This window comes from Anas platyrhynchos, chromosome 1 (genome assembly GCF_047663525.1).
Source record: "Anas platyrhynchos isolate ZD024472 breed Pekin duck chromosome 1, IASCAAS_PekinDuck_T2T, whole genome shotgun sequence".
In the NCBI taxonomy this organism is placed as follows: domain Eukaryota; kingdom Metazoa; phylum Chordata; class Aves; order Anseriformes; family Anatidae; genus Anas; species Anas platyrhynchos.
Window position 1 is genome coordinate 32,522,682 of NC_092587.1, and position 16,488 is coordinate 32,539,169.

The window sequence follows — 16,488 nt, forward strand, 5'->3', positions numbered from 1 at the left end:
TCATAGCCTGAGTCACTGAAGGCAGGCTTTGGTAGAGGTCTTACATGTGTTATGTACAGTGCCTTAGTTCATTCTCTGTTAAAAAGTAAACTCATTTTTAAGAGATATATCAATATTTTCTTCTTTTTAAATTTAATTTTAAAAATCTTAAACTTTTTTATCTCAGTAACTTTTTTAGAGTTTGTTTAGTACAATCATTCAAAGCATTTATTTAATTCATTGTGTTTCTTTCTTTATATTTGTCTTAAGATTCTTAGCAAATCAAAGATATCTGTTCACCATAGGAACAAAACTTACAAGGTCAGTGATGCTCTGTTTGCTTGTCACTGATTGTTGTTTTTTTCAACTCAGTTATCAAAGGAGTTATTGAATATGAGAGGATAAATTAAGTGCTAAGTCTGGCTTGTACAAATTAGCTGATCACATGAAACCCGCTGCCTAGTTTATTGCCCTGCTAGCTCACACAAAGTGAAGAATATATCCTAGCTGTGGAGAAAAAGCTAGTATTTATCCTTCTGCACCCATTTGTACGGGCTGCAAATCTACCCTCTGGCAGGGATAAAAGGTGGGTCGAGCTGCACCATTTTGCGAGCAGAGTAGGAAAAACCGCACTGCAATCCAATCATCATAACCACCACAATTACCCAGCCCCACAGCAGCGCTGGGGAAGTGGTCAATAAGTTCCTTCAGCTCGTGGAGGGAGGGGAGGACAGGGCCAGCTGCCATCCCCCAAACCTCTGCGGAATATCATGTGCCATTTCCCTTTGCAGTGGCATCCTGGTTTAGGTGATTTCAGAACAATGTTGATTGCTGGAGCACCTATGTGTATACACACCTTTACTCAGTTGGAAGACAGCTAATTTCTGATTATCAGAGCAAAATATAACATGTTTGTGCTTGTTTCTGTCAGCCACTTTGAGCAAATGGTTCCCTTTGCCTGAGTGTATCACCCAGTTTATGATGCTTCGCTGTGGACTACCTCATGATCAGTTCCTAAATTTATTTGGAGTTGTGCATGTGGCTACTTGCAAGCAGTGCAGGTATATTCCACAGCAGGCAGGGTATTTATTGTTCACGACAGCCAGTACATAGCCAAGCTGCAGAGTAAGCTATGGCAGTATCAGTGCCTGATATCTCCTCACGCTCCACATGCCTGTGGTTGCATGCATTGACTTGCGGCATGAGTCACGTAATGATGGGTTACATCCACGACACCGTATCATACGAGCATGGCACAACAGTGGTGGGAAGGGTGAAAATACAGATACACCTCCAAATGAATGACATGGAAGCAATTATATACGAAGCAGTTGCCCACTGCAGCTGAGGAGGGGGCTCTGGCCCTGGATGCTCCTCTCAGTCCTACAGCCCTACAACTGAAAACAAAGTTGTCCTTGGAACAAAGGAGCCCTCTTTTACAATGGGAATGGTGAATTCCAGATGGGTACTGACTCAGCACAGTACTCGGCACAGACACATGAAAAATCAGAAATGATAAAAGTGCTAGTAAAGATAAAGGTCTCTACTGGCACCAGGGCAGTCTGACCACATTTCTCCCAGGCCTTGCTTTTGGTCCTGCTTTGGTGTTGTCCCGCATCACCTCATAATGTCATCCTTGACATTAATAAACAACTTTTATCACTTACCAGGACAGAGTTGAAAAGGGAGGGATGTCCTGCCTTCGCTGTCTGCAGGCCTGTATGTCCTCCTTCCACTCAGAGCCACATTTCCTGAGCTGGCTGAGACACGGACAGCAGGTTCGTCCCCACACTGGGGGGGCTGGACCCACATGGAGTTGTGGCATTGCTCAGCAGAAAAAGTTTACCATAAAAATAGCAACACCTTCTCCCAGATAAATTATTCTGTGTCTGTCAAGGTACCTTATGGCCCAGATGTATCAGAGCAGAGAGCCAGGAAGGGCCTGCAGGGGCAAATAACACTCGAGGGCACAGAGAGCAAAGGGGAAATATTGCAGCTCCCTCTGCCCTGCACTGCTCTGGGGACCTCTTGGTTTTGGTGTTTATGAGAGGCATAAAGGCAGAGGTAAATCAGATAGGTAGGAAGAGCAGATAATCCAGGAAGTTCAAGAGTTAAATTGTCTCCAAAGTTTGTTCTCCCATGGAGATGAAAGGAGCAGCTCACACGTGGCCCAGCTGTAGGCTCGGCGGTGCAGCTGTGCACTCATGTTCCCCCTCCACCAGGGATTTTATCAGCTGCACCTCCTCACACTCAGCATAACTTTAAAAGGATACTGTTCCATGTGCAGCTATGTCTACATGATGTGTACAGCTCTGCTTCTTCCAGAAATTGTATTTCATTTCTTCCAGACGTTTTGCACTTCTGCTTCTATTAAATAAAATAAATAATAATAATAATAATAATAATAATAATAATAATAATAATAATAATAATAATAATAAAATCACTTTTCTCAAACATCTTGTAAGTGAGGACCAAAGAGTAGCCTTGAGAGACAGTGGCAGATGTCCAGGAGACTTGAAGCACTCGAAGGTTTTCTAAGGAGCATGCGGGGACACTCTGGCACTCCTGGAGATGGGTTCTTGCCCTGGTGCTTCACAGGCCATAAGCCAGGAGCTTTTCTCTGCACGATAGTTTGAGATACTGATAAGTAGATGCCCTAACCCAGGTAGAGCATTCCTGCTTGGGGGGAAAGAGACAACAACCAAAAAACTAACAGTAAAAGCTATCAAGATGCATGTGTTTACAAGTGAGATTTCTGTGTATTCTTTTGTTCTGTTATCTACATACGTTCGCCTTTTATGCTGTCTGCTGACAGCATTTGATGCATTTTTCCTCCTGTGCCTATTTTTAGTTGCCATAGGAACTTTCTTATTTCCTGTCAGCTGATGTCGGTATTTAATACTATTAATTGTATAAAAGGGTGTTGATTCTGGGACTCTAGATGCTGAAGGAAAGCCTTAGGAAAGCAGAACACACATTGCAGTTTACTCAATCTTTTATTCATTTATTTCTATCAATATTTAATTCAAAAAGCCAGATACTGTAATAACAGCTGTTACCACATCAGTGGAATCCAGAGCAGATCCTCTCCAGCCGTTTCTTCTTGTTTGGTCTGAGTTTCCCTCCCACTACAAGAAATACACTCATTTGAAATAGTATCTTTTGTCTGTTTAGTTTGCAGTTTCATTCTTCCTCGCTCCCCACACATCCCATTCTTTTTTATTTTTTTCCAAAAGAAAAATTAAAATCTGCTGTTAGAATGAATGGGAGTGAAAAGAGAAATTTCCAGCACATAAAGACATACTGTCTGGTAAAACACTGGGATCCAAGGAGCGTTTCTTTATGGCAAAGCCCAATTCTTATTTTCTTAAATATAATAAGTTATTTTGCAAGTGAGTATTATCTTTTTTCTATTAAACTTGCTCTGTGACCAGAAAGAACTAAAGAATGACCGGAATAAACTGTGGAATACTATAGCTTAATCTGGTGCTTTCTTTATCCACGTCAGCTTTCAAATCTCCACAGTCTTTCCCATGAACCGATCATACACTTGGAGAAAATACTTGATCAACACATACTAAGGCTGCTTTTGAACTAACATTATACAGAATGCCTATGCAAGTTTACTCCAGTCCTTCTCTGGAAAAAAATGAGAAAAATAGCAGCATTTCAAACCCTTCTATTCTTTTTTCCATTCTACATCACTACTCTTCGTAAGATGAAGGAAAATGGGTAGCTGGGAATAAAGAAACCAGCAAATAAACTAACATTTATGGCTTGAGAAAATAATTCCACTGGTGTAACTTAAATCACGCAATCCAAGGTGTAGTTCAAAGCATCCTAAAGACAACTTCACCGACTTCGGGGCCCTTTGGATTGATCCCTCTGAACAGAGTGAGGGGAGCACTAATGAGCCTGCTGGAGTGCTGTGAGGATAATATTCTGCTCAGGAATGTTTCCAAAGCATATGGTGTGTGCTGCTGCTGAGACAGCCACTGGTGAGTGTTTTAGTGGCTATAACTCAACAGACCCAGCATCCAAGGCAATGGATTTTCAGCCTGAACCTCAAAGCCCCGCAACAGAAGGCCCCTTCTGTGGACACTCTTCCCAGCCACTCCGTCGGCAGTGCCCTGGATCACCTCGATGGGGAGGGAGCATCCCCGGCAACTGCCCTGCAAAGGGCAACGACACTTCATTTGGGCCCCTCTAAATTAAAGTACAGCACTTGGACAACAGCACATGCTTTTATTGTTTTTAGTGAAAGCAAAATGTATTAAACATTGGCTTTTCATCCAAACAAGAGAAACTGAAGGTTTTAGGAATTGGATATTTATTCTTTTGACCTTTTTTTTTTCTTTTTTCTTTTTTTTTTTTTCCTTTTTGTTGTTGATTTGATTTAGTTTGTTTTCATTTGGTTTGGTTGGGCTTTTTGTTTGTTTAAGAAGGGGTTTAAAACAACGACTTCTTTGGAAAAGAAAGTGTACGTGCACATAAAAGTAGTTTTTATTTAATAGAGTTATCCATAGAGAAAATAACTATGCAGATTACTTCACTGTAGAATTGCTTGGGACCATGAAAGACTTTGAATTTTATTTTATAAAACTAGAAATTGAAATATAAAACTGAGTGCAGAAAAAAAAAAAAAAAAAGATTTTTTTCCCATAGTGTTTTTCTAAAAATGGGTCTGCTGGTTAAACCAGTAGTCGAATGCTTACCATTTTTATAAACTAAAAAATTTCCCCTAACAATTTGTAATTCTCTATTTGTTTTCAGGAATACGCTATCATTCTGATCTATATTGAACAACTGGCACACAGATCTGTAAGTGCAGCCAAGCTAAGTTGAAAATCACTCCCAGTTCAATGTCAGTAGTACGCAAGACATTTATAATACCGCACTAAATTGCAAGGAAATTACCAAGGTACCAAACAGTATCCAGTGTTCCTGGAAAAACTAAGGCACAAGCTCAGGAGCAGAACAGATAGGCAGCTCTGAAGGGGAAGTTTGGTTTCCATCCCCTTCTCATCGGATGGCAGACAGGAACAGGGAGGCTGCGGGACCAGGAGGTAGTGTCCCATGGGAGGGGAGCTGAGGGGCCGCACAGAGCCAGACAGCTTTGGGCCATGCGGGGGACCAGGCAGGTCCCCCAGGTGGGCAGGAGAGCAGAAGGAAGCCAGGTATACCGTGTGAAAGCAGTGGGAGGGAGGGGAGCAGGAGAATAAGCCCAAAAGAGTTCATAAGGTCAAAAGCAGCAAAGACCAACACCACTTCTAGAAACAAACCTGGAGCATTGCTCTTCCTCCTCTTTGGGTCACTGCAGCAGCAAAGGGAAAGGAGCAAGCTGTTGCCTGCCTTGCACTGAGTGTGAGCATGCTTGCCTATCCACTGAGCAAATGCAGCCCAGCAGTGACTTTGTAAGGTTCAGCAAAGGATGAAACGAGTTATGAGAACCACACTACTGAGACTCTAATAACATCACGCGGACATCTGAGGACACTGTTGTACTTACCAGAGCATGAGAATCAACATCATCCTCTCTAAGTTATACAAATGAAAGAAGGTTATTTAGTGTCCATCTGGTTTTGTTCAAGAGATAGTAAATAACTGTTCCTCAAATATCCACGGAGGGGTTTCAATTGCTCTTAGCTGCCAGATAGCTGGATTTTTCCTAGCCTACAACTGTCACCTTCCATGTCATCTGAGACCAAAGCGAGGCATTCCCACTTTTTATACCTCTTTCATTAAGACAGCATGATTGCTTTGTTTATACAACACAGATATTAGTACAGCTCAGGGAATAAAAAATTAATAGGTACTATCCAGCAGAGGGAGCACAATAACATAAAAACCCTTCAGCTGTAAGGTGGAGAACTTTTTCTATTAAAATCCACGGTATTTGGCAATCTGATTTTACTGTTTTAACATATGGAGTGGAAAAGACAGAATTGAGAGAGAAAAAGAGGGAGAGAGAGGGAAAAAAAAAAAAAAAAAGAGAGAGGAGAAGGTACCAAACAGATACAAGTAGCAAAATAATTAATTTCCTGGCATTTCCATTGATAATAATGGAGATGTAACATACTGCTGGAAAAATTAAGGTTTAATAAGGAAAAGATCACAGACAATCTTCAGAAGAGTAATAACATTTGTTTTAAAGTGCTGATTTTAATTTAAGTAGGAGTGGCGACTCTGGCTGAAAGACTCAAGTGCTGCTTTCAGTTTGACTGTGCACTTCCTCTTGTTTTTAATGAAGTTATATATCAGAAATAACTGATGTACTCATTCATTCGGTTTATGTGTAATTTTTAGAGTCCAATATGACAGAAATCTTACTAGATACGTTCTCTGTTCTGTGACTGTTACTCTTTCTAACCCGATCATGGTGAAATAATTGTGAATTAAAAAAAAATAAATAAATCTGGAACTGAGCACCTATTTTATAAGAAATGGTCATACAGAGGAGAAAGAATTTCAACATTTTGATGTGACTTGCATGCACTACAGTAATTAAAGAAACAATGTAATAGTGTAAAAGTGTTGCCATCTTAAATGCAAACATTTCTCAGGGTGCATTTCATTAATATATTTATACCACGAGATTTTTTAATTAGGACATCTAAATTCTAAGCTCTGCCACTGACTGTTATTTGACCTTTGGCAATTCACAGTCTTTCTAAGAGAGTTTCTGTTATCTTTGTAATGAAAATCATATTGATTTCACAGCTGGGTAGAGTGTAACAGCAGCTTTGCCTGCTGGTAGAAAGTACCGTTGAAATAAAAACATAATTTTAAAAGGAAAGAGAGAAGAAAGAACTGGATGTTCTGATCAGAAATGCTAACTACAGCCAACATGAGGTAGAATATATTTGGCTTAACTTTTATATGTTTACTAAACAAAAGCCACACTTGATGAAGACTGATTAGTATTTTTCTGTTAAGCAAACTGAAAATTTTCTCTACAAACTGGCAGTAACATTAACAACTGAAACAAAACAGCTATACTGCTAACTACTGAAGATGCCCACATCCAGCAGGCTCTTCATTTTGTTGTATAATGTCCTAAGGAAATGCGGCTTGTGCCGTCTCACTATCAATTCACTCAACTATTACTCCGCTTTTCCTTGCAATTTTTCAACCTGTTGGACAATTTCAACCAAATCCAGAGAAACAGTGAAGCTGTTGGTGATACTAAAGACTTTTGACCACCAGATTCAGCTGAGGTTGGATGAAGTTTGATGGACACTTGCTGCCATTGCTGGTCTCACATTTGACTGGTCATACCAAAAATAACACCCAAAGCAAGACATTGCTAGAGGTTTCTTATCTCTGTTATTGACACAGCATCTTTCCCGTCACAGAACAAGTGGACCCACAGGAAGCAGAGTTGTCATGTTGAGAAAGGGTCTGAAGAATTATTTCTTAAGCACACCAAAACTCAAACAGTTTAACTTATAGTTCTATATTAGTCATGTCTGAAGGTCACAGCAAACTTGCAAATATGCTATAACATCCTTTTAGAATTATGATGACTTCACTAAGGTTATTAAGATTGTAGTCAAAACTGCATAAATTCAAAAATGTATTATTAGAAGTTTCTTATTGTTTATCACTGAAACACTGTCCTGATCCTCTGTAGATATGCAAATCCAATAAATTAATGTTTACAAGGTTTTATTGCCATTTCTCCAATTAACAAATGCAAATACCTTTTGCTGGGCCAAGGCAGTCCCTTGTTATCTCATGACAGCCAACAAAATGTCTGGTGCAGGCAGCTTCCCAACAGCCCCGCTCACTCGCACGTACATGATGGCTGGTACCTGCACCTGCTGTGTGGTTAGCAGGTATCAGTAGTGACTGGTAAGTAGCAGAGAGAAAAAAAAAAAAAAAAAAAAAAAAAAAAAAAAAAAGTTACCCTGTGCAAATACTGCTGCACACACAATGAATTACCTATGATTCAGCCTTTCACTCATTTTGGCAGCAGCTGGACAATCAGCACCTTAAACTTGTCCCCACAGATGACATTCATGTGGCTCCAAACCCATTTCTTTCCCAAGCAAGCAGATAATCCTGTGTGTGAGAAGATACCCTGTGAGAAACAGTGAGAAGAACCCTGTGTGAGATGGAGCTTACGTGTGGTGCGAGCTATCTGAAAGGATCCAAGGTTCACCAGTTCCACTGCCCAGAAGTGATCTGTTTAGGCTAATGCAAAGTCCCTCAGACCTTTAGGAGCTGTGTGGAAAAGAAACCCCAAAGGAATAAAATTTTGAAATCCACGGACTTTACAGTATTTTTGAAGTCACAAATGACTCCTGAGGTCAGGAGGCCTTGCGTCAGCAGACAAGAGGCCTAACAGACTGGAGTCCAAACCACCTCTTCCATGTTTTTTTCTGTAAGGATCATATGTCAGGTACATAATGGAGAATAGAACAGCCTTTTGCCTGTCCTGTGCATTTAGTAAAGCTGGAACTGGCTTTGCAGTGCCCTGTCTTTGTGAACACAACAAACACTGCCATTCGTCAAGGGTGCTGTACAGCAGTTAGCACACAGGCCTTTGGGTTTCCACCAGCGCAGGATATCAGCCGAGGCACAGCTGGGCCAAAACACACAGCGAACCCTGATCCTGAGCTTTGGGCAAGGCCTGTGCTGGCTTTTGAAATATGCCATTTTAATGTACGTACTTCCAGGAATTGCTGCTATGCAAATACATTGGTGATAACGCACATTAGATATATGAGTTTAGCTTTAAATTTTAGTCATTTTAATCATCCACTCTAAGTTATTTGTCTCAGACTCAAGACTTGATTAAAATTTAAAGTCTTTAAGTGTGGAGAATTGAGCCATTTAATCCAATTTTCTTAAAAACTTGCCTCATATTTTTGTCAGTCTCACTAATGTTCATGCCAATATGCCCCACATGCAAACAGACCAAGATAGCATGCAGCACACCGCAGTGTAGTAAAGCGGTATTTTCAAAACATGGGGTCATGCTACTGCTTAGTAAACCCTAGGAGGGCCTGAGGGACAGACTTAACCATGTGCCACAAGGCTCCCTACATGCCTGTGTTGTGTGAGGCACACGTGTGTGGCAGGGAAGATGTCAAGCCCCAGTGCCCATACGGTGCTGACACAACCGCTCTGCTGCTTTTGTCTCCGTGAGCTGGGTGGGTGAGGTACTTCTGCCAAACTTGTGTCACTAGGAGAGGTGGTGTAACTCCCTCCAAGATTTATTGTTTCCCTCCAGCAGCCAGCGCCGCACCTCCGCTAGGAGTCTCTGCCGGCACAGTCGCTCCGGCGCCGCACAGCCCGCGGCTGAAGCGACAGCACCCCGGCACTAATCCTTCCGTCCCAGCTTCCCTGAGTGCTCGGGCCCTGCCCTGCTGGGGCTTGGCACCTGCTACATCCATCAGGTGCTGCAATGCTCTCCTCCTCTGCCCTGGCATTAGCAGTACTTCGTGGGCAGGGAGCTCTCCTTGCAGAAGCGATACGGTATGTCCCAGCAGCACAAAGGAACTGTATATGAGAAACCAAACATCAGGCCTCCCCTCTGAAATCTGGCTAATTGGTTTCAACAGGTATAGGAAGAGTCAGATAAAAATCTTCATTATTTAAGGATGTGTTTTTAGCTGGCATCAAGGTATATGTTCAACTTTTTTTTAAAAAAGTTTTGATTACCTGCTAGGATATGCTTATGGGTGCTATGTTCCAGAGAAACATAAATCTCTTTCGTGGTAAACGCTTTTACTATAAAGCCCTTGTTTTTCACATTTTTTTCCCTTGAATGCAAGAATTCACATGAACCTGCTTTGCAAAACAAAATCTTGAAAAAAAATACAACAAAACTCTTAGGAACAGATGAAGAGAAAGAGTTTTTTACCCACAGACCATTATGGACCATTAAGGATGCACCAAACTGATACTCACTTATCTAGGTTAATGGCCATCATGAACCATCCGTTGCTATGAAACTGTTTAAAATCCATTGTGTCTATTCAATGTAAGGAAATGTACCTGTAAAACCATTTTGAATATGTGCCTGATCTCCGTTAGAGAATATGAATGCTCAGAACAGAGGTGCTGGTTTTAAAAATGCTACAGAAATGTCAGGGCTCTTCCTTCTTACAACTATTTCATTTTGGGCTTCTCAATTAAACACTTGACTGTTTATTAAACTTGTCTTTTTCATGTGTCTTTCATGTGAACATATGTTCTTACGAGTTAGATCCACAAGGAATTTAAGTATGTCACCAAGCTGCTAAATGGTGCGGATTCCCAGTATGCATGGCTGCTGTTCATCCTATTTTATGGACATGCAGGAACTTCTGTCTTGTTAAACAGTTAGTGTTTTAACATGTTATAAGGAACTTGCTGCAGGTTGTGGTTTAAAAAATACCAGTGGCAAGTGCTAGTGAGCTTGTTTTAAGTAATCACCTTCAGGCAGTAGAAGCGACATGGGTTTGAGAGGCTGGAACATTTTGCTGATAAATTTAATGGACAGAGCTCCTCTCTATGGAGGCCAGACTGCTTCCAATAGTTGACCAGTCTTACTTTCAGTTAACTTCAGATAACCCTATACTATGCTGACATCTAAGGGACCTACCTGCAAGACCATAGTATTCTGAGTCCAATGTTTACATATGTGGTACTTCCAGTGTGTGCCCTGTTTACTTTGCGTTCAGTCCCAGCTGAACCACCTTTCCCAACAAGCAGGACATTTAGGGTTAGATACCTGTTCCCTAAAAGTATCTTTTCTTGATTTGGGGTAGCATTGAACCAAAGTCTCCCATCTGCCCTTCCTATGCTTCAGGCAATGTTTCTAAGCCTTAGCTACTGTGTAGGCCCCACAGCTACTTTAACAGCGGAAGAGGATTACACATCATATACATATATCCATGCTACATATCTGGTCCCATCACATACATATACACCAAGGAGGAAGTGAAAGGGAGGTCTGAAGTAAGCCTTGGGCTTGGTGAGGCATCCTGGCAGGCACCTTCAGGCCACGTGCCATAAATCTGGAGCCTGTAGGGCCGGTGGTCTCCCAGGGTCTCCGTCAGAAAAAAACAGGGGAAGAACAGTGCTTCCCAGGAGCCTGGGCTCCAGAGCCCAGCCCAGCAGGGCTCAGCAGCACCAGGTGCAGCTCAGTGCTCAGCTGGGGCTGCTGACAGTGCCTTCCTCAGGGAGCAAGCCCTCCTGAGGCCTCAGCAGTTAACAGGGAAAGAGGATCCAGGCAGCCGGCAAAGGGGCCTTGAGGTGGATATTGCTGGGCTGAATTTAAACCAGTTCGTTTGCTCCTGGTTTTGACCAAAGAAGACTTTCCACAGCTGAATGGAGTAAACTATTTAAATTCTAATATTCAAGAAATAGAAGAGTCAAATTTCTGTCACATCCCCAGTGATGTGACAGAAATGCAAACAAACTGAATTCAAGTTATAATGCAAACTGGAAAAAAAAAATAAAGACTGTCCAGAATTAAACAAACAGATTCAAAGCCCAGTGTCAGGAGTATGTGTTTGAGAACAGTGATTTATAACTGTGGAGTCAGCCTCCACAGCCCAACCACTTGATTCTGAAGGATTCAGGCAAAAAGACTGTAATATAGATTTTTAAAGTTCTCTCTGAAATTTGTACACGTTCTCCTTTTATTTATTTATTTTTTAATGGATTTCATATGATACATATAATTTTTGAGAACGAAAGTGCTACTTCTAATATTTCCAGTTAAATGAAATCTTTGAAACAGAAGGAATGATAATATAAAAATCTAAAACTATATTTAGTATTCTGAATGCAATTAGGGCAATTTCATTCAATTGATTTCTGAGGTTCCCACATGAGTGATCTACAGTGATATCATTCAGTACAACAGTAACAGGTGCTGAAAAAGTAATTTTAAACAAATGAATTTTATCACATTATATGTTTTTCCTCTATTACAGCCAACTTTCCAAGTATTTCTGTGCAATTATCTAAATGAAGGTATATCAAAAAGTACTTTATTCCAAGACATATTTCCATTTTTCATTACAAGATCACAGGAGTAATAGCATTGTTTACTCTCTTTTCTACAGAAGGATTTTATCACTGCTTGAAGACAATGATGAGACAGCATAAAAGAAATACAGGAAGTCTATCTTGTAAACTACAGTTTTACTACTATAGTAAAATACACAGTAGAGCTAGGAGGGACCTCTAGAAGACACCTAATCCATCCTTCTTCTTCGAGGAAGTGGTTATTCAAGTACTCAGATCTTACAGATCTCCAATGGAGATGGAAACTCCAAAAGCTTACCAAGCAATCTATTCCCTATCTTCACCATTAAAGTTTTCTGTAATTTCTAAAATAAATCTTTCTTGCTGTAATTTAAGCCTATTACTTCTTGTTCTATCAAACATAGGCAAGGAAAATAGATTGTGCTCTTCTTCTTGGAGCAACCTCTTGCGTTACGTCTTCACTCTCTTTTCTGTGTCAGACTAAATTAACCTAATTTATTCAATTTTTTTCTTTTAGATTATAATTTCTACACATCTGATCTTTCTTGTCACTGCCCTCCGGTCTGTCTCCAGCTGGTTCACTTCTTTCTTAGTGTGGTGTCTAAAACTGAACATGGTATTCTAATTCGGTATAGGGTTAAGATTTGCTAGCCCCAGATTTCCTCTGATTGTTTAAATAATGAAGCTGATCATCTCCCAGGAGAAGGATACCAAAGCTGTCATTCTAGTGCATAGTAATTGTCCTGCTGGAAACAAAAGTTGCAAGTTGGATTAATTAAAACACAGTTCAGTGAAAATCAATCTAAAGAAACTTGTTTTCCTTTGGATTTGTGTCTTAAGCCTGATTGACTGAACATCTTGGAAGGCACAAAATCTGATTCAGGTTTTCTTTGGTCATAGTATTCACATGGATTTTACTGTGTTCAGTAATAGAGGAACTGATATGAAGCCATTCCCTTGGTAGGGTTTATCTGTGCAGAAGAGCATATACACAAACACATGAAAACAAGAGCAGGGAAGTTTCCCAGGTGACAGCTGGAGTAGATGGGTAGGAAGAAGCAAAAGGAGACAGAGACTGGTCCAAGCAGAGGTGGTGCAGTTTTTCACAGCAGATTCAGGGCTAGGCTGTGATTTTACGGCCTATTCTGTTCTCTGACAAAACAGCTCCCAGCATAAGCCCACCTCCCTGTCTGTTCTACAGAACCCCTAGAAACTTGGTATACATGAGATCTCTACTTGTGGTGCAGGTTTGAAACTGCCCAAATGTTTTTTTGGGGAGTGGGCTGGTACAGATGGGTGAACAGCATGATTTCACAAGCCTTACTTCTTTAGGAGACCAGGATAAATAGTTTCCTCACTAGTTGTGAGCTATGCAAACAACACCTTATTACATACTACCTTGCTATATTGATTTTAGATCTCCCGCTTAATTAAAACATATTAAAGCTTTAAATGAGACATGCAAGTGAAAACATGTCTACTCTCTTTCTTCTTTTCTGTACTCCTTTATTTAACTGCTCTACTCTTTTCCCAGGAGAAAACATGGTTTTGAGAGCTGGATCCCGACATTCAACACACTGACATTTATTTAGTTCTTACAGTGACTCGAGAACTAAATTCCATCATACTTAGGTGGAGTCGCTCAAGAATTACTTAGCATATTCATTATGCGAGACACAAGGCCAGTCTATTTATTCATTCCTAGAGGACTACTGCTTGTGTCACCAATGACGATACCAATTCCACTGCGAAGAGTTATGATCATGACTCTAAGATTTCAGTCATAAATAAATAAAAGGGTACTGGTATTTAGATTTGCATAAAATTGAAAAAATTCTCTAGCAGACAACATTTTATACAATCACTATTGGTAGATGCATTTGCCTGGTATTTCAGATTAAGCTGAATACTGAAGATCTCAGAAATAATACCACAGAACTTGAGGAGCAGACTACCCTTAAGAAGCTGCCTCTGTCTACTGAGGAAGTGCCGTATTTGCTTATAGTTACTCTGACAACTTTAATATCAAGGGGCGCTCACTCTGTCTACTTCAAGTAGATGTCTTTCTTGCTTGAATCACTTCTTTGAAGGAGTTTACATTTTTTCTAGTGATTATACAGAAACTTTGGAGGCTACTCATACTATCATTTATCCAACATTGGGTACTTGGTATGGCCTCTTCTTCCTTCTCTCATAGCTGAATTAGATCCTAAAAGTACAGTAGTACATAATGTGATCAGTGAAGGATACAGGAAAAAAGTGAGGGGTATAGGAAAGGAGACAAAATGGCATAAAATATCATGAAGAGATGTTCTATAGAGGAAATATTGGCTGACCTGACAAGTCAGCTGCAGTAAGACTGAACAAGGCTGCTAAGACAGGCTGGAGGTTGGAGCAGGAGGAAGGAGATAGGATAAGGTGCAAAGAGGAAATCAGCTTGGTTTGGCTAGGTAAGAATAGAGATAAGGACTGGAATGTTACTGAAGGAAATGGAAGTGATTGTAAAGAAGATTCTTCAGCTCTGATTCTTCAGACAACGATTTACCAAAAAAAAAAAAAAAAAAAAAGTGATAGAAATTAGGGCCCAAATGAATAACCTGGAAAATTAAATTGGGATTGACTAGGATCCACAGACAGGGATTAGACAAGACTGGCAAAAGTTGGGAAGGATGTGGCAGATGAATATACAGTTGGTGGAGAAAGGTAGAAAAGGTGTCTCAATCCCAAGATTTATCAGCTGTCAGAAAATGCATGTGTCTCACCAAAACCAAAGCTTGCAATGTGATGATAGTAGCCTACTGCTATCAGTTATTCCATCAGGTCCAGCTAGCAGACTGTAGCCACATACAGCACAGCAAGGAAAACCTAGTTTGCTGTGAGAATTTTCTCCTTTTAGTAGCTCTTTGTTGGATGTGGAGTCAAAGTTTTTAGAGATAGAAGAAACTGCTAGGTTATTTATTTTGGTCTCACAGCTAACAAACACCATAGGATCTCATTCAGTAATACCTGTGATGAATTCTGTTTGATATCCTGATTTGAAGATGGATATACTACTGGTAGTCACAATTTAAAATTGATCACTCCTCTGCTACTGGAATTTAACTTTACTTTTTAAACACTGGCACTTGGCATGCCTTTTATTCCTATGTATATGAGAGTTTTCCCCATAAAACTATTTACTTGGTGTAAGCAAGCTGCTGTCTTCATAAAATTAATTCCTTTAGGATGTAGACAGATAGTCAGCAAAGAAGATGCAACTCACCTTCCATGTCAGTTTTCAAATCTATTTCTGGGAAGAAGACAAATTCCTAAAGTAGACAAAATTGTGGACAAAGAACCTCTGCAGTCTTGCTTAAATCATGGTAACAAATTGTTTTAATGAAATTATCTTCAAATATATTGTGTATATGTAATACAACCCAACAAAATGTGGGACAAATCATCAATATTTGTGTTTTACTGAATGTCGTAGTGTAAACAGGATGCAATGTTTACTTATTATAAAATCCAAGTTAAGGACACTGTACAAGAACATTTTTCAAATTGTAATTAGCTAATGGACAGGGAAGAGGCAAGCAGCACATCAGCTTGTCACAGGTGCAAAACCAGATTATTGAATTCACGCAGTGGAAAAAAAAAATCCCTGCAAGCCTAAAAAATGTTTTAGCCTGTTATTCTGGGCACAATGCTGAGATACCACACATTTTTGTTATTTGGCACCAGTTCTTGCATGTTCAAAGGCACTGCAGAGGTTCACCAGTTGAGAGGCCTATTGGCACTAGATTACTTATGTCTCTGTGAACCTAAAATTTTGCCATAAGGCAAGGAATCCTAGCCCTATTATTTGACATAGCTTGAAATCTTATAGCTCACCCCTTAAGCCTGAATGAGATCCCCACAACAGGAAGTTCCCTCCCTGCCTCACCTGCAGGGACGAATCATTCCTCAAGCACAACCACTCGCCCAGTGCTTTGGCAAAGACAGATAGAGTCAAGAGGTTTTGGCACGAGCTAGGATATTCTCCCCCGCATGCCCCAGTGGCACAGCAATTAGGAAACTCCCCTGGAATGCAGCCATTCCCAACCGTCTTGCTCAGGCAGCTTCATGATCAGAGGTTTCCATGAAATGCACTCCCACTCCTGCCTCCCACACTGCTGAGGAAGCCTCAGCACTTCACGTGGGGCTGTGACTTCCTTCAGGCACGGGGCATCCAGAAGTATGCAGAGGGATATGGATCAGAGGAAGAAATAACCAGTCTCGAGGACTTCACTCTTGGAGTAAGTGGGGGTGGAAGCATTCCTACGTGACACTCGAGACATCTCAGGAGGAACGAAAAGTTGCCATCCACATGTCATACTACCTCAAACATAATTAACAAAAAATGACAGAATACCAATTCCTTAAATTTCATGTTGTTGCTGATTTCTTTCTTTATTCATGCAAAACAAACAGTAGTCAGTAGAGGTTACCTGCTCATACTGCCTCTGCATGCTCATGGCACTTCTCCAATGTGCAAGG

The 16,488-nt window shown here is 40.6% G+C and overlaps 1 long non-coding RNA gene across 3 annotated transcripts in view; it reads right to left on the minus strand.

Moving 5' to 3' along the window:
• The window catches only part of LOC113843579 (uncharacterized), an 82,710-nt gene that overhangs the window by 43,970 nt on the left and 22,252 nt on the right, over positions 1-16,488 (minus strand). For all 3 annotated transcript variants that reach the window (XR_011807233.1, XR_011807229.1, XR_011807225.1), the window contains one exon: positions 7,686-7,833. This is a non-coding gene — a long non-coding RNA (uncharacterized lncRNA). The remainder of the gene's footprint in view (positions 1-7,685; positions 7,834-16,488) is intronic.